The 21,858-nt window shown below is 37.4% G+C and overlaps 2 pseudogenes; both read left to right on the top strand.

Annotated features, from left to right (window-relative positions):
* Nucleotides 1-410: 410 nt before the first annotated feature.
* The window catches only part of LOC135204524 (zinc finger protein 546-like), a 128,021-nt pseudogene continuing 106,573 nt past the window's right edge, over nucleotides 411-21,858 (top strand).
* LOC135204525 (zinc finger protein 501-like) lies at nucleotides 13,060-21,720 on the top strand (annotated as a pseudogene).

Genomic DNA, 21,858 nt, shown 5'->3' with positions numbered 1-21,858 from the left:
ACTTTTTAATTATCTCCATCTTTGTCTCCAAAGAAAGCATCCTCTACTTTCCGTAAACTTCAACTTTCTTGGGACCCGTGACTACGTATATACTGTACATAATTAAGTTATGTAGTATACGTATGTACTAAAGTTCTCACACAACACGATAAAGTAGTACAACAACAAAATCACTTACGAAATTACATTAATAAACGAAATCGTATAGAATGAACGAATTCGGCGTGCGTTTAGAAACGATGCTGCTACCGAGTGGCCGAAAAAGCACGCCGCTACGTAGATGCATGATGGGAGAGATGCTGATCAATAGGAGAGCAGGATCTTATGGCAGTGACTAGCATCAGGAACCAATGGGAGAGCGGGAGGTTGGTGGCGAGTCTACTCAGTTGGCGCGGGAGTTTTAAAATTGTTATCGGTGGTCCGGGGGAATGTATGTAGAGCCAAAAAAATCTTCATATTTGCTTTCGTAACTCGAATTTTTCGTAAGTTGAGCCTTTCGTATGTCGAGGTACCACTGTATTGCCATTGGGGGATGGCACTGAGTCATCTAAATTTGAAATTAGGCTGCCATACATGTGGAAATCTTAGCAACATAAATACTGGGTAAGTATATATAAAACCTTATTTCATCATAAAGATATCATATTTTTAGTTCATATTAATGTGGATGTACCCAGAACATTAACAGTATGGAAATTAAAACCTATACAGAACTTGTGTTTTCAGATTCACACAGGGACACAGAAAACAGGAATGGGAAAAATTAAATTTGTTCACACGTGTTTAGCACTGCATTAGTCTAACATTTGCACTGAATTTGCAAGTGCTAAGTGTCCAATATCATTGGTACTGTTTTGTGTATAGTAAACTTCTATGTGTTAATGAAGATCACTTCTCTTTGCCACAGGTAACCTGTTTTGTTATAAATGATCACTGATAATCAATAAAGCAACATGTTTTCTTCGTATCGAGTTAATTTTCCTCAATAACATACTCTTGGTAAGTGATATAAAAGTGAAGTCATTGCAATAAAAGAGAATGTCCCTAAATTATATTGAATCTTGTCACTTAATGACACAATTGCATTGTTGAAGACCCAGGCTGTGAGTTATTCACGATGCACTGAATGGGAAAAATTAAATTTGTTCACACATGTTTAGCACTGCATTAGTCTAACATTTGCACTGAATTTGCAAGTGCTAAGTGTCCAATATCATTGGTACTGTTTTGTGTATAGTAAACTTCTATGTGTTAATGAAGATCACTTCTCTTTGCCACAGGTAACCTGATTTGTTATAAATGATCACTGATAATCAATAAAGCAACATGTTTTCTTCGTATCGAGTTAATTTTCCTCAATAACATACTCTTGGTAAGTGATATAAAAGTGAAGTCATTGCAATAAAAGAGAATGTCCCTAAATTATATTGAATCTTGTCACTTAATGACACAATTGCATTGTTGAAGACCCAGGCTGTGAGTTATTCACGATGCACTGAATGACATTTTTGGCAGCTTTCATCTTGTTACTTTGAGCTTTTGTTTTGTTTTAAATGGTTTAAACTTACCACAAAGTACAAATAATCTGTTGTTCCTACACAATACACAAACCCTCGGCCTTTATCATAGGAATTGTCTTCAGCAAAGCTGGACCTTTAACAGCAGTTAACTTATGAATGACCGGGTGGGAGTCCTGCCCTACTAGTGGTAGAGGGTCACTTTACCTTCAGCCATGGATGTGCTGCGCAATGTGCTGCGCACTGCCCTTGGCCCTGCTTGCCATTTGCTTTACTTTGCTTGCTTTTCTAGACATCGCTCCTTCCTGGTGTGGTTAGTATTCTTTTTTATTCAAGGGTCTTACCAAGCAGTTATTGAGCTGTAGGATCTCTACTGCAGCAGGCCAAAAATCAGACTTTCGTGGTGGCATCACCATTGCTAGTGTAGGTGGGAGGTATGATGACACTAAACCCCTCAATTCGATTTTTACCAGCTTCCATGTAACATTGGTGGTTTTTTTCACTTACCTGTGATTCTGTGACATACTATTTCATTGTGGCTTTGTTTATTTCAATTATCTTAGCTATTTTAATTAATTTTTCCTGCCATTTATTCTCAAAATGCCAGATTCTTGTTCATCTGGGGTTATTGGTTTTTGCGTCGATGGGTGTATGTAAAACACAGATTAGTTAAGGAGATTTATGATTCCCATTCTAGATGCACTAAATATCAGGGTCAGGAGTATAACAGAGAGTCAACATGTTCTGAGTGTCAGAAAGGGAAGAGGAGAAGTGGAACTATGCATTTCTCATCCTGAGAAAAATGCAAAAGATAGGAAGGAAGTGGAAGCAGCCCTTAGAGCTGAAAGTAAGGTTATACAAACCCTCTTTCCTTTACAAAGGATAGGATATGGCCGTTAAATTCTTGAACAAGGTGGTTAGGCAGTAACTACCATCTGGTAGGCAGGTAGGCCCACGTGCCTGGATGTAAACACTCCACTTTGATTTTGGCTGTCTTCCAATAAAGATGTATGTTTTTGACGCTCTTGCTGACTAGTCGTTAATTACGATTTTCCAGTGGGATTTTCATTATTATTATATATAATATATATATATTATATATATATATATATATACTATATATAATAGATATATATAGATATAATATATATATCTAATTAATATTATATATATAGTGATATTTATTATTTTGAATATATATATATATATATATATATATATATATATATATATATATATATATATATATATATATATAGAGAGAGAGAGAGAGAGAGAGAGAGAGAAGAGAGAGAGAGGAGAGAGAGATGAGATATATCTATATAATATATATATATATAGATATATATATATATATATAATATATATATATATACATACCATATATATCTATGTTCATATATATACTATCTATATATATATATATATATATTATATATATATATACTATATATATATATATATATATACATATATCTATTAGATATATTCTATATAATAATATAATATATATATAATTATAATAATAGATCTATGATAGATATCAATCTATATAGATAGTATAATAGATATATAATTATATTTATATATATATAGATATAATAAATAAGTATATATATCTATATAGATATATATAGATATCCTATATAAGAATATATATATATGAGGAATATATATATATATAGTATATCATGATATAATATATATATAGATAGATTTATAATATCCTATATTAGATATATATATATAGCTTTATACTATCGTATATATATCTATATAGATTATATCATAGTATATATGATATTATATATATATATATATATATGATTATATCAATATCTAGTATTAGATTACATAAGATTCTATATCTATCTTATATATAATATATCTATATATATCTATAATAATATCTATACTATATATCGATGATATATCTATAATAATATCTTATTAAAAAAAAGATATATTTATTATATATATTATATAATATATATATATATATAATCGATATAGATTATATAGTATTACATAAGAATATTATAGATATATTATTATTATATATATATATATATATATTTTATATTATATATCCTACTATATATATATATATAGTATATATATATCATAACTTGAGCTGATTTGATACAGTTTTGATATGATGCCTTCCTCCCGTGATAATTCCTGAAGGTTCCCTGTGAAACCTGTTATAAGTGATACTGTGTGTATGTGTATCAAAACAAGTCAACCGCCAAAGACGTTACAAGTTGGCGTGGCTTGGCAGTTCAAAAGAGTGCCACGTATCTCTATATCCCTTCGTGATTGGCCCTTGTGTCTATGGAGCCAGAATAACCATTCAGCTTCTTACATAACGATGCCATCTGAAAGGGGGTATTTGAAACAGGCCGGACTACCGGTCAAATCAGTGCGTTAGCGGGTCCCATAGAGAACAGTAGACTGGGTCGAGACACAAGTGCCCAGTGCCCCGCATTCCCGTCGGCCGCCACACAAAGACGTGCGTCACCATGAGTGTCAATAAGTGTAACCTGCCGTCCGGTTGTGCATTAGTATAGTTAACGTAATAATTACAGTTAAAGGCCACCCGTGCAGCTAAGAAGAATACACCTGTGTTAAACGTTTCATCGATTATTATTTTTGCATGTCCTACATCGCATGCACGTGAACTCCTCTCTCTCCTGTTTTTTCCTTCATATCCCGAACCCACAAATGACCGAGATCAGGTCGTATAATTTTGGTGTCAGGTGTGGGGTTTTGTGAGGTCCTTTGGGGTATTGTGAATAATCGTACGAGGTCCTTTAAGGCCTTGTGGGGTTCCTGAGGTTTTGTAAGGTTCTTTGAGGTCCTGTAAGGTCCTGTGGCATCTTGTGAGGTCCTGTGGGGTCTTGGGGATCCTGTGTGGTCTTATACGGTGTTATAAGGTCTTATGGGGTCTTTTGAAGTCTTATGGTGTCAAACAAGCATTAGTGCTAAATCATTTTAGCCGACAAACAGTGATATGAAGTGAAGTAAACATGGAAACGAGAGAAAGTTCGATGGTCGCTGATGACGAGGGAAATGGTGGAACGAACGAACTGGATAAAAACAGTTATGGCTAAAGCAATCGGCAGAAAAGTGGCGAACCGTGCTAAGAAGGGGAATAATAAATCGAGTGGCCCTACCATTTCGAAATGCACAGTGCCAACCAAACAGACACGTTGGATGAGCCGAATCACCCTGCCCCATTGCTTTTTTGAAAAGCACAGTTCTAACCAGAAAGACAGTGTACAATCACACCATATGATTTCCAAATGCACAGTGCTGACCAGAAAGACACTGTACAATCACACTATACAATTCAAAATGCACAGTGCTAACCAGAAATACTGTACAATCACACCATATGATTCGAAATGCACAGTGCTAACCAGAAAGACAGTGTACAATCACACCATATGATTCGAAATGCACAGTACTAACCAGAAAGACAGTGTACAATCACACTACAATTCAAATGACAGTGCTACCCACAAGACTGTACAATCACACACAATGTGATTTAGAAAAAAAAACGCAGTGCTAACCAGACAGACAGAGTGCGATCGCAGAAATCGTTAATAAATTACTACTGTTAGACAGTTTCGCGACCGAATTCTATGACGAACGGGCCAGAGAATAATTCGAATCTGCGGAAGTATTAACAAGATATTGGAAAAATCCGTACGAGGCATACTTACGAACAGGCAAAGAGTAGTGTGGGAGAATCCAAAATCGATGGTTGCAGCGCCAAAGTCAAACGACTGTGGTGCCATGGTGGTGGCACCCGAACAACCTTCATGACCCTTCGTGACCCCCCAAGTAACCGACTCGTGTAACAGACCAAGTAGAGGAGTACGAACGCGTTTTGAACGGAGTGATGGCAGTGGTAAGGACCAGTCCAACCTCACCAGGAAGGACCAAAGTTGGCATTAGCAGGAGATGGCATGGAGGTAATGCCGGGAAGATACCCCAGGCTAGCCCCAGTGCCGTGCGGGACTGCTGTTCTGCAGTGCCCGGGATCAAGGGATGCCTTGTTGTATTGTTGTTAGAGAAGGGATGCAAGTCCCCATCTCTGAGAAGTAGAGGACAATCTGTCCACCCACAAGTCAAGAATGCTGAGACAGAGAGAGGTCGAACAGAGCCTCTTCCCTGTGACTCCGTGGGAAGGGGGAAGTCAACTCCTACTTCTTATTGCGACCTATCGAAGAGTAGAGGGATGGTATTAACAAGGTGAATAGTGCAGAAGTTCCCTTACCAACCTCGACCCGTGAAGGAAGTCACGATACCTGCCTAAGGTATGGATAGGATCAAGCGATGTTAGAATAAGGAATAGCTGATAGACGTCAGATGACAGCCAGTAAGAGAATCCAGGCTCGATGTGAAAAAGATACAAGCAAACTAATAGCATCAGTAGCGGATCGCCGGCACCGCTGCTGGCACTAATAGAGTTGCTGACCTGTGAGCAAGTTGCATAGAAAACGGGAACATCTCAACCGTATGGCAGAGAGGGACAGTTCAGGATAGTGTCTTGGGACGCTATGGGGATGTGATGAGAGGATACCCTTCACACCCCCGAAGGTGGGAGATCCTGCCCCGCCTAGAGCTGACGGGATTGCTAAAAGTTGTCACTGATAGTAATATTAGTATTAGATCGACTGCACAATGAACGAGTTGTGTAGCCTTTAGTAGTGTCATCAATGGCATGTTGTGTTAAGGAAATGCAGATAGGGAAATTGTAGAAGTAACATTGGAAAAAAATTTTGTATAAAAAAAAAAAGAGAAAAAAAGATGGTTCGCTTAGGCCGTGTTCTGATCACATTTGTAGTATCACGAACTACAATTCATTCCATTTGTCCCCATCGAAGAATTGTGATTAAGATTTAAAGGCAGAATTATTAACGTAAATTCATTAGAGTTTGTTTGAGTAAAGTAACGAGACTGATATGTTTGTTGGAAGAGTAGTTAGATTTTCATTGGGAAAGAGAAGTAATTTTTAAATTTGATGATGAAGTGAGAAAAAATTGTATATTTTATCCCTGATATAGAGATGCCCTTAAGAAAGTTAGTTTCTCAACAAGATCGTAGAATCGAGCAACTGTTAGAGTTCGGCATTGTGGGGATTGATCATATCATAAAAAGAAAAAAAGAGTAATAAGAGTAGCAGACGCTATTCCCAAGAGTACTGTAGTAAGACATGAGCCACACAGAGAGAGAGAGAGAGGAACTGCGACGCATACATGTAAAAGTTTCAGTTACACCTATGGGTGAGTTGCACAGAAAACAGAGGCAAGTGAGCCAGCTGTTGTATGAACGTGCTGAGTAAGTGCCATGGAAGTGTACATGTGATGAGTGAGTGCCCTGGGAGTATACATGTGTTGACTGTGTGAGGGAGTTGACTGACAAGTCACAGTTTTCTGGACATGCACGAGATAAATTCTTCATAAAAGAAAGAAAGCCTAAAAAAAGTAACTTGTTGTACCACCGTTCCTCCCTCTTCGATAAAGCAAACCATTCACATAATTTGTAAGTACATTCACATAATTTGTAAGTACGTGTAGTTGCCTTGCGTAGCATACCAGCGTGAGTCATGAGTAAATGTGTCCATCAGAAAGTGAACAGAGAATATCATAAAAACGTGCTTATGCACTTTTGTTTCATGTCAGTTATTGCCGAGAAATTGAAGTCTAATTTTTTAAACATTTTGTTACAGTTCCAAGCATATAATGAGTGAGTCTGTTTTTATAACTTGATTATTTTTTATTGCATTATTGTTTTTATCCAATTTCAAGTCATATTAAACACATATTGTTACGATGTATCAAATTTTTTAAGAATTTCTATTGATGTCAATTATGCTGTGTCTAAAATTTCATATCGTTGCCAATGCTGTTTATGCTTTGTCAGAAATTTGTGATCTTCCATCGAGGATGTGGAAATATGAGATTATTTTGAAAAAAAAGAAGTTATTTTTTGCGTAATCTTTGAATTTTGATTTTCTGTTTTCCTTGTTTTTATTGTTGCAGAAAGAGTTCAGTAAGTTTTCTTATACATTTACCTAATTTTTCATGAGTAACGTCTCATTTTTAACTCATGTGAATTTTTTTTTATGAATTTAGATTTTTTGAATTGGAGCTGTGACTATCCATTTATCTTTGATATCAGTGAATGTGAACCTAAATTTGTTTTTTCTGTATGACACATTGTGAGGCATGAGATTCATTTGTTGTAACTTGTGTTTGTAACACGTCAAATGGCCCTACCCTAATGGTTTTAAATTTTGCACAAACTGGATGGTATGGCACTCAAAGGTGGTGTGGCACTCAAAGAAGAACAACAATGCGCAAATCATAAGATCAGTGTATGTCTTGCGGGACGGAAGAACTGGGGAGGGAGTGATGAGCTGATTCGATACAGTTTTGAATATGCCTTCTCCTTGATATTCTGAAGTCCCGTGAAACCGTTATAAGTGATACCTTGTGTATGTGTATCAAAACAAGTCAACCGCCAAAGGCGTTACAAGTTGGCGTGGCTTGGCAGTTCAAAAGAGTGCCACGTATCTCTATATCCCTTCGTGATTGGCCCTTGTGTCTAAGGAGCCAGAATAACCAATCAGCTTCTGCAATGATGCCATCTGAAAAGGGGCATTTGAAACAGGCCGCTCTACCGGTCAAAGCAGTTCGTCAGCGGGTCGCATGCAGTACAGACTGACTGGGCCGAGACACGAGTGCCTAGTGCCCCGCGCATTCCCGTCGGCCGCCACACAAAGACATGTATCGTCATGAGTGTCAATAAGTCTAACCTGCTGTCCGTTTGTGCACTAGCATAGTTAACGTAATAATTACAGTTAAAGGCCACCAGTGTTAAACGTTTCATCGATTATTATTTTTGCATGTCTTACATTGCATGCACGTAAACTTCTCTCTCTCCTGTTTATTCCTTCATATCCCGAACCCACAAATGACCGAGATCAGGTCATATATATATATATATATATATATATATATATGATATATATATTATATATATATATATATATATATATATATATATATATATATATATATATATATAATAATATATATAATAATCTATATATATATATATATATATATATATATATATATTATATATATATATATATATATATATATATATATATATATATATAGTATATATAAATATATATATACTACCCACAGGTTATTGGAACCTCTTTTCTTTGGACCAGTGGTGGATGCTCACAAGTTGTGTTTGCTTTCCTGTCTCCTTCAAGAGGACAAGTTGCATTTGGCTATGGTGTGCGGTACTAGAGGTAAGAAGAATGCGAGAGTGACTGACCTCCCCACCTTCCCGTCCTTGTCCTTCTACTCCTCTTCCTTCAATTTGAGGATAGGACTCAAACTTACACTTGCTGGTCAGGGGGTTGATGCGGTAAGCTTGAGCTTCCAGTTTCCTTGTATTTTTCTTATCATAATCATAGAAAGGAGACTGGCAATAATGTAAACCCTTCCCAGAACTTTGCATTAATGCCTCCAACTTTGAATATTCTTCCCAGCCCTTTTTCGAATGAGTTACGATTCCTCACTTATTTTGAAAAGGCCCAGAAGTCTGACTCTTAATCATGCAGCAACTATACACTGATCAAGTTGTCAGTGGCAGGGCACTCCTTCTCGCTTTTATGACCTGGATGGAATAGCCATGGGAATGCTTGAACTTCATTCAGTTCTGGAGGCTCACTCATATTCCTCCCACCAATCAGTGTCTTCCCAATGTAATGGACCGAGGCTTTGCATATCATGTAGGAACAAATCATAGTTTTTGAAAGTAAATTGTATTTTAACTAACTATACAAACCTGAGGTGCTTTACATTAATGCCCACCTTATGCCACCCCTCAATCTGAAGCCTGGGCCGAAAGGCAAAAAGGAGTGTTTACATCCGGGGAGATTGGTCTTGTTTAAGAATCTAACGGCCGTATTCCAGCCTACGCTGGATGTAATTCCTAATGTAAAGGACCTCAGGTTTGTAGAGCTGGGAAAAATACAATTTACTTCAAGAAATTGTGATCTTGGAACGCCTGTTGGTTCCCTGCAAAAATGATCTTACCAACCAGTGGTAATAACGCAAAATAAAAGCTATTCTCCCTGCTGCTTAACCCTTCTACGTGGGAAAGAAACAATGCTCATACAAAATACCAAATGACTTCTTTAGGCTCGTGGTAAAGTAGAATCTGAGTGGTTGGCTCGAGTTCCTTTCTGGGCAAGAAAGCGCCATGCCATGAATGGTAGGTGGATGGTTAGGTTACCCACAGGTTGGGGGTTGCTTGTACCTATTCTTTCTCTACCTCACTGTTGTAAAATGTTATCACTTCATGTCTTGATTTACTACAGATCTATTTACTTTTATCTTATGGTACTACAAAACTGAATATTTTTTCTTGGATGCTACTGAATTTCTTTCAGCAAAGTTCTTCTGACTTGGGTAACAGGTTTCCTATAGGGGTACAGCTTGGCTAATTTCCTACTGTCTACCACATGGTAACAGTGAAAGAGAGAGAGAGAGAGAGAGAGAGAGAGAGAGAGAGAGAGAGAGAGAGAGAGAGAGAGAGAGAGAGAGACTATGCAAACGGACCCTGTCACTGACTCTCTTGGACAAATTACTCTTCCTATCTACCTGATGCTGTTATGCAGTAGCAATGAAAAAACAAGCTAAGTGTCAGTTTATTTGTCTGTGTCTCATAGGCTAAATGTTGGCATGAAGTTCCCTAAAGATTTTCCTACCTCTAACTAAAAGAAAGATGGCAGCCAGAATTTTGTTTTACCCCTAACAATAGATACAGTAGTGCCTCAGACTTCAAGCTTAATCTGTTCCAGAAGGCTGTTTGAAATACAATATGTTCGGAATATATGAAACAAATATCCCCATAAGAAATAAGGGGAATCAGGATAATTCGTTCCAGTCAACCCAAAAAGTCCCCCTTTTCACATTTTTTCCATTATTAATGTGTTCAAAAGTAAATTTATGAGTGAATTTCTTTACTAGACTGGCCCATATTGAATTATTCAGTTCTGACAAATTGACCAGTTTTGATGTAACATCTTTATTTACCAAAGTTCCAATTGATGGCGTACCTCCTTTGTATAAAAAAAAATGGTAAGTTCACTTTTACTGGTAATTTTTATGAACTAATATTTGATATGGCTATGGGTAACCCTCTTTCGCCACTTTTGTCTAATATTTACATGGAAGTTCTTTGAGGTCCTAAGATTTGATTCCAAGAAATTTATTCTCTGAGGTGTTTTTGTGTTAAATATATAGAGGACTGTTTTTGTATTGTAAAAGAAATGTAAACAGTTCCTAACTTCTTGCATACAATTAATAATCTTGTACCATCTATAAATTGTCTTTATAGAATATATAGAAAATAAAATATTTGTATACCGTTTTTGGATGCCTTAATTGTTAGAAATAACACCAGTTTTTGTTTTAAAGTATATAGGAAACCCACAAATAGTTTGTCATATATCCATTTTTACTTTAACCTTGCTAAAAAAATTAGTGTCAATATTTTCTAATCTGCGTATTAGAACCCACAGAATTTGCAGTCCTGGTTTTTTGGAAGATGAGTTTAAAATTATTGATAAAATAGGAAATTCATCATGTTATCCCCAACCAATTTTTTTGGAACTTTGTAAATTAAAGTAAAAAAGACAAATATTTACAATCCAACGAGTGGGTAACAAAGAAACTTAGAAATATTCTCTATGCACCATTTCATCCTAAGTTCATTCCTGCTGTACTCATTTTAAAAACTATTGATATTAACTTAATATTGAAATATAATAACATTGTGAGAAATAAACGAATTAAGAATAGCCCGCCAAATTCAAACAATATTGTATACAGTATTCCTTTTAAAGAATGTAATAAAATTTATATATGGCAAACATCGCAAGATCTGAAGGTAAGATGCTCTCTCTCAGCACATATATGCCATATCAAGAGGCTCAATGATAATGGCATTGCGAATCATTGGCTTAAGACAGGCCATGTTTTTAACTGGGATAATTCCTCAATAATTTGCAGGGTCAAAGATCAATGTCAAAGGAATCTGTTGGAGTCCGTTTTTTATTGAAGCCTGGATTGTCCCTTTATCCTCTTTCCTTGTCTCTTCTGCTTAAAGAACACACCACCCAGAATAAAAAAACTGTAACCCGGCCCCCATTTCTGTTTTTGTATATAAACTTCTGTCATCTTCTTTTATATTTAGTATGAACTTGAAAATGTAGAATAAACTACAAAAGTCTTTGTTCCAAGTCCCCAGTATTCATGTGTGCATGTAAATATCCAAATGTCTGAATCTCGGAAGCCAGCAATAAAGTTCGTTTTGCTCCAAACCTTTCAAACCTAAATTACTGAATCATAACAAGAGGTCTAGAACTGAAAAGAGGAAGGTTGGTAGTAGGTGTGTACCACCTGTTTTATAATCAAGCCTCTTCTTTCTTTTATTGCTGTTCTGCCTCTATCTTCCCTACTGATCACCAAAACCTCTGTTTTTTTCACATTCACCTCTAAGGTACCCCTCTCTTAAGACTCCTGCCACTCTCCAAACCTTCTCTGTAGGTCTTCCATATTTTCAGCAGCAATCACCAGATCATCAGCATTGCTCTTCATTCCTGACCTCTTCACTTAACACACCCATGACCAGCACAAACAAAAATGGGCTTAATGCTGACCCTTGTGTAATCCAACACTAACTTCAAAGTTTTCTGGTTACCCAAATGCTGTTATTACTTTTGTGCTTGTTCTTCGATATATCATCTTGACCAGGCTAACCAACTTTTCTGGGACTTTCCCCTTCCTCAGACACCAAAACAACACTTCTCTTGAGATTTTTTCGTATGCTTTCTCTAGGTCCTCTTGCAAGTACCTCTGCTTAATCTTTGGTTCAGAAGAACTTGTTTTTTGGGCTCTGATCTGCTTGCCGCTTGTTGTCCTGTTCAGTTTGGGCCAACGGCCATTTCACCTGGGATACATCTTCTGAGTTATCTCGATGATTAGCTAGTCCTGGCAAGATCTTGGTCATAGTTGCTCCTGGACATAGACTGACTCCTTGTGTTTTGGCAGGACCTTTGTGTAGCAATCAATTTGAGAAGTCTGATCTTACACCAAAGCAGAGGGTAAAGTATCTCGTATCCGGCCATGCTGACAGATGTGGTAACAGCAAGAGCCTACCCTTCAGACTTGCATATCAACAAGTTCAGAGAGGCAATGCAGTTATTCCTGTCTCAATAGGAAGAACCAGCTCGGCAGTGGCAAGTCATTCTTGGTCACCCGTCATCCCTACAGAAGCTGGTCCCTCATGAGCAGCTTCACCTTTGTTCTGTTCAGTGGAGAATGGAGTTTTGGCCTCCCATTAGGGACTCCCCATTCTTCCTGATTCCTTATCCTGGTGGTTAGACAACAGGAACATTGTAATAGTAGTGCCATTAGGCACTCCCTATCCCGAGATGCTTCTATTTTTGGATATTTCAACCGTGAGAGAAGATGCACACCTGGGAGAGTTGCTGGTTTCAGGTGTGTGGAACCTGACCTTCATACACCTTCACATCAATATTCTGGCTCTGAAGATGGCATTTTTGGCTGTACGAGAGGTTCAGGATCCAGTAATGGGGAACTTCATGGTGTTTATATCAAATAATATCACTACAGTATTGGCATAGGTCAACAAGCAAGTTAATTGCTTTCCCCTCAGCTCCACATGTTGGTGATGCAGGTTCACGAGTGGGCGGCAGCACACACTCAGTAGATCTGTCAGCCAGGTAAATCCTGGGGAACCAGAACAGAGTGGCAGACGAGCTTTATTGCCAGTGTTAGCAGATAGGGACAGAATGGTTCCTACACCCAAGACATTGCAGAAAGATTGTTCGATTTTGGGGGGCTTATCAGCTATAGGCCTCTTTGTAACCTGGCACAATGGAAAGCTCCTGGTGTTCTGTTCTTTTGTGCCGGACCCATGGGACAATCTCCAAGGCCTGCGCTTTACCTCCATTTTGTCTAATTGTTGGGTGATCAACAGGGTCATGATCACCCTAAATATCAGGATGACCCTGCTAGCTCTCAAGTGGCCACATACTGAGTGGTATCCAGACTGCTAGTTCTACTTTCTGGGTACCAAAAGAGATTCCCCCTTGGCACAACCTGCTGTACCAGCTGCTCATACAGAGGTATCACCAGGCTGTGAGAGAACTGTCACTTCATGCTTGGAGGACTATCCACCATCTCTTGAGAGCAAGAGGTTTTTTCTCGTCGCACAACGACCAAGATTTCTGGATACTTTTGTAATCTTAGCGGCTGTGTACTGGGGGAAATGGGTCGTCTTCTGTTGTTGGTGTCGTTGATGGGGTATCTCTCTGGTTGGCTCTCCTCTTCAGAAGGTCGCATTGTTTGTCTTTCTTCGCTAAGAGATTCTCTCTTCATCACAGCTGTCAGGAGCTACAGAGCTGCCTTTGGACTCATCCTTTGCTTAAAGGGTGTCGATTTCTCTTTCTTGTGGAGATCTCCATGCTGTTGAGAAGCTTCAAACAGTTTTGACCTCCCAGGGAATTTCCCCCTGAGTGGGATGTGACTCTTGCCTTACGGAGCCTGACTTGTGCACCCTAGCCTTTACAAGAGTCGTCAGATAGGGATCTGACCTGGCATTGGCAAAGAGAGTTGGTGAACATCATGGACTTTCCTTCGATGTTAAACACTTGAAGGAACAAGGATAGATAGATGCATGTCCATTCCCTCTCTCTAGCAAAGGGAGAGAGGGGCTGACAATAAAGCAAAACACTATAGGTTTATCCAAAACCTTTTTGAATCTATGAAGCTTACATTACATGCCCATTAATTTGGAAGGCCCAGAAGTCTGACAGCTGAACATCACATAAGCTCAACATGTCAGATGCACGGGACTCCTTCCTGTGCTCTACATGACCAGGAAGGAGGCCCAGGTGAATTGAAGTACCAGTCAGTTCAGAGATTTACTGAGAATCCTTTCATCAAGAAGTAAGTTTCCTTATCTAACGACTACATTTAATTTGCCTTCTATATATTTGAGATTTGCATCGAAGTCCCTGATAGTTAAGAACCATCGACCTCTTTTGGGTGACAAATCGGGTTTACTAAAAAGATCTAATAATGGCTTGTGGTCTGTAAGGACTTCTTTATTTCCCATCAGTAGCATTTTAAAATTAATCAAACTTGATACTCTTGCAAAGGCTTCTTTATCTATGGTAGTCATTAATCTTTCACTGCTGCCCTTTGTCCTAAATTTCCTGCTATATAAAGCAATGGGATTGAACCTCCCATCAAATTTTTCCATAAGGCAAGCACCTATACCCTCCTGACTGGCATCAGTCACTAATATGAACAGTTTGCTGAAATCTGGAAATTTCAGAACTCGGGGATTCATTAATGCGTCCTTAAATTTTTGAAAACTTACTTGTTGCGGTTCTCTCCAATAAAATTGAATGTCTTCCCACAATGCATCTGTTAGAGGAGCTGCTATGTTAGAAAATCCATTCACAAACCTACAATCCCAGTTTATCCCCTCGTAAAGCTTTTATGAACACATTAGTCAATCCCAGTTTATCTCCTCGTAAAGCTACCATGTCCTCAAATTCTGCCTAGAGCTCGCTTACCGCTTCTATATGCTCTTTATATCTGCATTACCTAATGTTCTCTAAATATTTTCTTTCTTGATTGCATTTCTGCCTCTGAAAACTCAGTTTTCCCCTTTACAATAACTACTGAACCACTGACATTACTCCAATCTTGGAGGTCTACCACATATGTATTCTTCTGATATTTCCTAACTGCATCATTACAGCTCAGTAATTCTACCCATGTAACACCAGTCTTTGATACACTGTTCATTGATGTAATGCTAATAACCCCTCTTAGTTTCTCGCTGCCCTTAATTATGCATACTTCCGTGGGGTTTTTTACTTCCCTCAGTTTGACTTTTACCATAGTCTTTGAACCTGGCATTAAAATAGCATCCTCTGATAAAACACATTTATATTTGTGGTTAGTACCTCTCTGTTCCATGATCCCATGTGGTTCTCATTGCATCCACCAAGACACCATTGTTAGTATCAGTAATAATATCAGTATTAGTATCAGCATCACAACCCATAATGCCATTGTTAAACCCACCAAAATTGTTACTACCATGGCCCTCAATATCCCATTTATCATTACCGACATCACCGCTGTTATTTCCTGTATCATCAGTGTGGGTTTTGGTATCACCACTCCCCATATCCCAGGTATCATTACCATTAGCACTCCCAAAAGCACCCTTGTTTTCAGTATTCCCCATATCCTCTGTTCTATTAACATTCCATCACCCAAGGTAAATCATATTCTAACAAAACCCAGGGTGTTTAATCTATGGGCTTGCACATCACACACCGTCTCTGTTGAGGGTTTCAAAGGGTAATGGGAGAATATGGTCCATTAAATTCACAGAGGCGCCTGTGTCTATAAAGATTGGGATATCCACATCCTCCACTGTTCCATTTTGTTGATTGGCTTTCCAAAAATTTTGACGATCCCTTCGCCCTTTTAAGTGACCTGCCTGGGAAGTTCTCGTATTGTAACTCCCAAATTTCTGAAGTGTGGGTCTCGCATCTCTCCGTATCTGAGACGGACAAGCCTGCCAACAGTGATCCACACTTTTACACATTCCACAATATTTGACTCTACATACTTTCTTTGTGTGCCCTGGTTTATTACAATTGTAGCAACGCAACTGCTATTACCTTTGATCGATCGATCCTCTCTTATATTCCACTTTTGCACACAAATGTGGAGAAGGAAAATCTGAGTCTCTTTGTATCATATTTTTAGGACCGGTTCCTTTAAAAAAAGTACTATCCACCATGGGACATTTGGACATATGTTTCTGAATTTGGGTATACATTAGTTCCTCGTCTGATGTACTAGGTTCACTTCATCAAATCTGTCTACGATTGCATCTGGGACGTCGTGTAGAAGCATTGCAAAATGCATCAATTTATATAAATTGTCGAATGAGACATTATTCCCATTTACACATTTGGAATTTCTCAATTTCTATATCCATTCTCCTGCTGAGTCAATAAGTTTTGAGCTATGCTCAATAAGGCTTGTTGTGCCTTTTCTAATTTTGTACAGCCCTTTTAGATCTCTTATGATATCGCCGTGTTCTTTTGAGCCATAAGCCGCTCTTAAAAATGCTTGCAATTCAGTCCATGACCGACATTTTGTGCACTGAAAACTACGGCATCTAAATGACAAATCCCCTTTATTGAAATCTAACAAGGCTTTTGCCACTGTAAACGCCTCTGTATCATCCTTAATTCCCTTGGTGTTTAAATAGTTATTCACTCCCACGATAAAAATTTGCACTGGTAGGGAGAAAACGCCATCAACAATGCCTCGAAAACGGCTAACTCCTGCATTTATGTTTGTTATTTTGGTGCACTAACGTTTGGCTTGTATATTGCATCGACCATTTTGCCTTCTTTACTATAACTCTTATCCTTTAGGATTCGCCCCAAACCTTAATAACATTGATATATATATGAGCACACAAACCACCAACCCATAAGTAATAATATATTATTCACCAATAAAAGATAAAATAAACATGCACCAATCCAAAAAACCGTTATTTACATCTAGCTGCTTCTCAGGTTCAGGGTCAATCAGCTGATTGAACTGTTACAAGGTCACGATGGTCTTTAGAAAATGGGAAGAAGCTAGTGAGAGAAAAAGAATGTATCTCGAACCGAAATCTGATGAGTTAGTGAAACCGTTCACCCAGCAGCCTCTCTCTCTCTCTCTCTCTCTTTCTCATACCACACACAAAAACGAAACTTATCATACCACTTTTTCTAATATATTTCAATACAACAAAACCCCTAATGTCTGCTGAATTAACACCAATAAAGAGAAAAAAATAAGAAATAAACTTATACACTCATGTCTTTATAGGTCCGAAGTCAGTACCCGGCTACACTTGCAACCGTGCGTAATTAATCCCCGTTATCATATGAATTCACTTCCCCCCCCCCCCCCCCCCCAGAAACACAGGAATATGTCTTTACACTAAACAGCATTTAAGATCACTGCCAGCAGTAGCTACCGGCTTAATTCCTGACTATCAGATAAATTCCCCTCAAATCAACAAGAGTCAGTTGCTCAATACTTAATTATAACCACTTTTCCCCAAAATATGCTTAACCTATCTAATTCTAGTCTATTCGGAAACATAACCTATAGGCTTGAATGTACCTTTTAACCACTAGCCACCGAAATCTCTAAAGAGGAAAAATCTCTAACGAGGTCAAATGACACTTGTTTAAACAAATGAAAAAATAATCTAACTGGTAATGTGGCCTACCTTTTGATGCTGAATGTCATCTCTGAAATTAGCTGAAAATCAAAGTTTCAAGCTAGGCTAATATAAACTCTTGTTATTACAAAAATATACTTTTTATTTCCCAAAATTAGCTAACATGAAAATGGAATAAAATGAGTTAAGCATGACTTCAAAAACGAAACGTTAAAGTATCATATTCCTCTCAAAATCATATTTAAGTAAGTACCCCTTTTCCTCTAAGTGTCCAAACATTCATAGTTTATCAGTCAAAATAGAAAACCCATATGGTGACTTCGAATCCATCTGAAATAAAGAGACCAGTTATTATGACACCATAAAACATTAAAGTTCATCAATAAAAAATGTGTGCTACACCTCTATACTTTTCTTTAAAAGCTGAATTTCGTCACTATAAATATTAACTTTTTCAAAGTTCACTTTGTTACCTTGTCCGATGGACCTGCAACGCCTCTTCTGTGACGTGTTCGACACTCTATCAATCAATTTCAGTTAGACCCCCTTTGATTCTTATACAATAGATTACATGTCATTTTCTGTGCATTACAAACACACACTCACCAATTGATGCACAGATTTATGCACGCTACATACATGGAACTCGTGATCTTTGGAATGCTTCACTGACTCCAATTATGCACCGGTAAGCTTTCCTGTTAGTTTTGTTCATCTCAGCATCTTCGAGGAATCCAGTGTTTTGCATTTGTCTCTAACCGGCAAGAGCTAAGGTTATCAACCCCACTATTTAATCATTTAATATTATATGTTACTACTAGTGCCTTTAATACATGCATAAAGACCGACGGTTTGTATTTCTTTAGGAACAAACTGCAAATATTTTAAGTAATTTGTATTTTTCTGGACATACAAACCTACAGGTCTTTACATAAATGTCCCACTTCAAGCCACCCCTCATTCTGTTACCTGAGCCAGAGGGTTAGAGTGAAACATAAGGATAGGGGTGGGGGGACCCCCACTCTACCGTTGATAGTTAACCACCTTATTTAAAGTTGAACGGCTGTTTTCCCAGCTTGCACTGCAATTATATCCATATGTAAAGACCTTCGGGTTTGTATATTAGGAAAAATACAAATTACTTAAAAAATTGTATTTATTCCACCTTTGCAGCATTGAAAACCAAAAGGACTTTTTACTCTATTCATTTTTATTTATGTATGTATACATGCATATGCAGATACACTAATTGAAGAAATGCTGTAATATGAAATTTTCATAGGTATACAAACATAACCTTTATTATATCTCCCATCACAGCCACCCCTCTTTGTTCATTACCCTACTCACTCTTCTTAACCACCAGTTAACCCATTTCCAACATGCACTGAAAGATACTCCTTCATTAAAAGCTCTGGTTTGTATAGCTCTGAAAAAAATGTCATATTTGAAGAAATGTAGCAGCACATACCTTCCAAGACTGTCATCAGTGTTGCTGGTCATAATAGCTACTCATGTATTGTTATCAACAATAACAATCAGTGAAACTAATTTGGAAACTTTACATCTCTCATTCAAATTTACTACTCAATTCACCCTTACTATTTTTTCTTTTTATTATCTACCACATTTGTGGATAATATGGTGTTATGTATAGTTGGGTCACAAAATTAAGCATTTGCTGTGTACTGTACCCTTCCTGCTGTTACCCTCACAAAACTCTTATGCTGGTCTCTTGCATTTTCTATTCTCGGCCTTTGATTTGTTAATAAGATATGTTCAAGCTAAGAAGGTTTACAGATGTGAGGTGGTGGGCGTCAATATTAACTGCTAATCTATTGTTGCATTGTTGCCTCAGGAATGTTTTGATGCTGTGTCTGGACAATGTTTGGTTAGATTGTATTAATGTTTGGATAAAACTATCAAATGCACACTTTGTTAATTGCCCTGAGACCTTTATGGGAACCTGAATTGAATTTGATTTATTATTTTGTTGCTTCAGTTCTGACATTATGTTTCCTAACTCTGTGTTGCATTGTTTGATTTCAGATTCTCCCTCAGAAGAACCTTCCTTCCTTCGTCAGTTTTGATTAGCATCAGAAATTTTGGGGAAATGCATGTTGTTTAATGGTACTACATGGAAACATTACACTAGCAACTCTAAAGCATATGAGGGACAACAGGTGAATTACTGTATGCGTATTTAACAAATTTAAACAACAAGTAAAATTTGTGTTGAATATTAGATTCATACATCAGCAGTGAAATCTGTTTGTAGTCCTTCAAGATTTTGTACTTAACTTTTTAGCAGATTTATTCAGTAATTGATTTGTAAACAATTTTATGTTAAGAGTTTGTGAATTGAACACATTGTCATTACAGAACAGGACAGGACATAAGGCTAAAATGAATCCAAAACATTCTTTAGAATTTCCTTTGAAAAGTGAAACTGAAGGTGCATTATCACTACCTTCCATAAATCAGAAAACGTCACATGGCTGCTTTAGTGGAACCAGTGATGGAGACTTTTGTCTCTGGATCCATTGATGGACATCAAAATAGAGCCAGAGGAATTCTGAGTCTAATGAAGATGATGAATATTCATATGAAATGAATTTAATAGTGAATGAAAAACATCCACAAACTTGCAAAAAGGAAGTAAAACAAGAAAGAAGGGTCCCTGACAATGGAGAGAAGCCTTTCATATCGAATGACTGTGAGAAAGCAAATTTACAGAAAGTTAATCTTACAAAATAATATCACAAATCCTACCAGAGAGAAATTCATATGCAATGACTGTGGGGAAAGCATTTTCCATGAAACGTAATCTTATAGTTCATATGAAAAATCCATAACTGGAAAGAAGCCATTTATGTGCAAAGAATGTGGAAAGCATTTTTCCCATAAACTAAGTCTTAAACTTCATATGAGATTACATACTGGAGAAAAGCCACTCATTTGCAAGGAATGTGGGAAAGCATTTCCCCAGAAACCACATCTTACAATTCATATGAGAACCCACACTGGAGAGAAACCATTCGTGTGCAAGGAATGTAGGAAAGCATTTTCCCATAAACTAAGTCTTTAAAGTTTCATATGAGATTACATACTGGAGAAAAACCATTCATTTGCAAGGAATGTGGGAAAGCATTTTCCCAGAAACAAAGTCTTAAAGTTCATATGATATTACATACTGGAGAAAAGCCATTCATTTGCAAGGAATGTGGGAAAGCATTTTCCCATAAACTAAGTCTTAAAGTTCATATGAGATTACATACTGGAGAAAAACCATTCATTTGCAAGGAATGTGGGAAAGCATTTTCCCATAAACTAAGTCTTAAAGTTCATATGAGATTTCATACTGGAGAAAAGCCATTCATTTGCAAGGAATGTGGGAAAGCATTTTCCCAGAAACCACATCTTACAATTCATATGAGAACCCACACTGGAGAGAAGCCATTCATTTGCAAGGAATGTGATAAAGCATTTTCCCATAAACTAAGTCTTAAAGTTCATATGAGATTACATACTGGAGAGAAGCCATATATGTGCAAGGAATGTGGGAAAGCATTTTCCCAGAAATCACATCTTACACATCATATGAGATTACATACTGGAGAGGAAAAAGAAACAATATGATAAAGTAAACCAGTTAAGGCAGAGATTTCTCAAATGACCAACTATATGACAGATCAATATCACTTTAAAAATCTGCTAAAAAAATAAGGAAAATAAAGAATAATACAGAATAGGGTATGAACAATTAAGTGGAAAATTGGCACTAGTAAAGACCTAACTGCACAAATGAGAAAACAAATAACAGGAGATAAAAGCAAAACAGATAAATAGGCAGTTGGTGTGAAAATCCAAAGATTGATTATAGAAACATGAAAGAAACAGTGGAGGTACGAACACCACCAAG

This window comes from Macrobrachium nipponense, chromosome 47 (genome assembly GCF_015104395.2).
Source record: "Macrobrachium nipponense isolate FS-2020 chromosome 47, ASM1510439v2, whole genome shotgun sequence".
In the NCBI taxonomy this organism is placed as follows: Eukaryota; Metazoa; Arthropoda; class Malacostraca; order Decapoda; family Palaemonidae; genus Macrobrachium; species Macrobrachium nipponense.
This window is presented reverse-complemented; position numbering and strand designations above follow the sequence as displayed.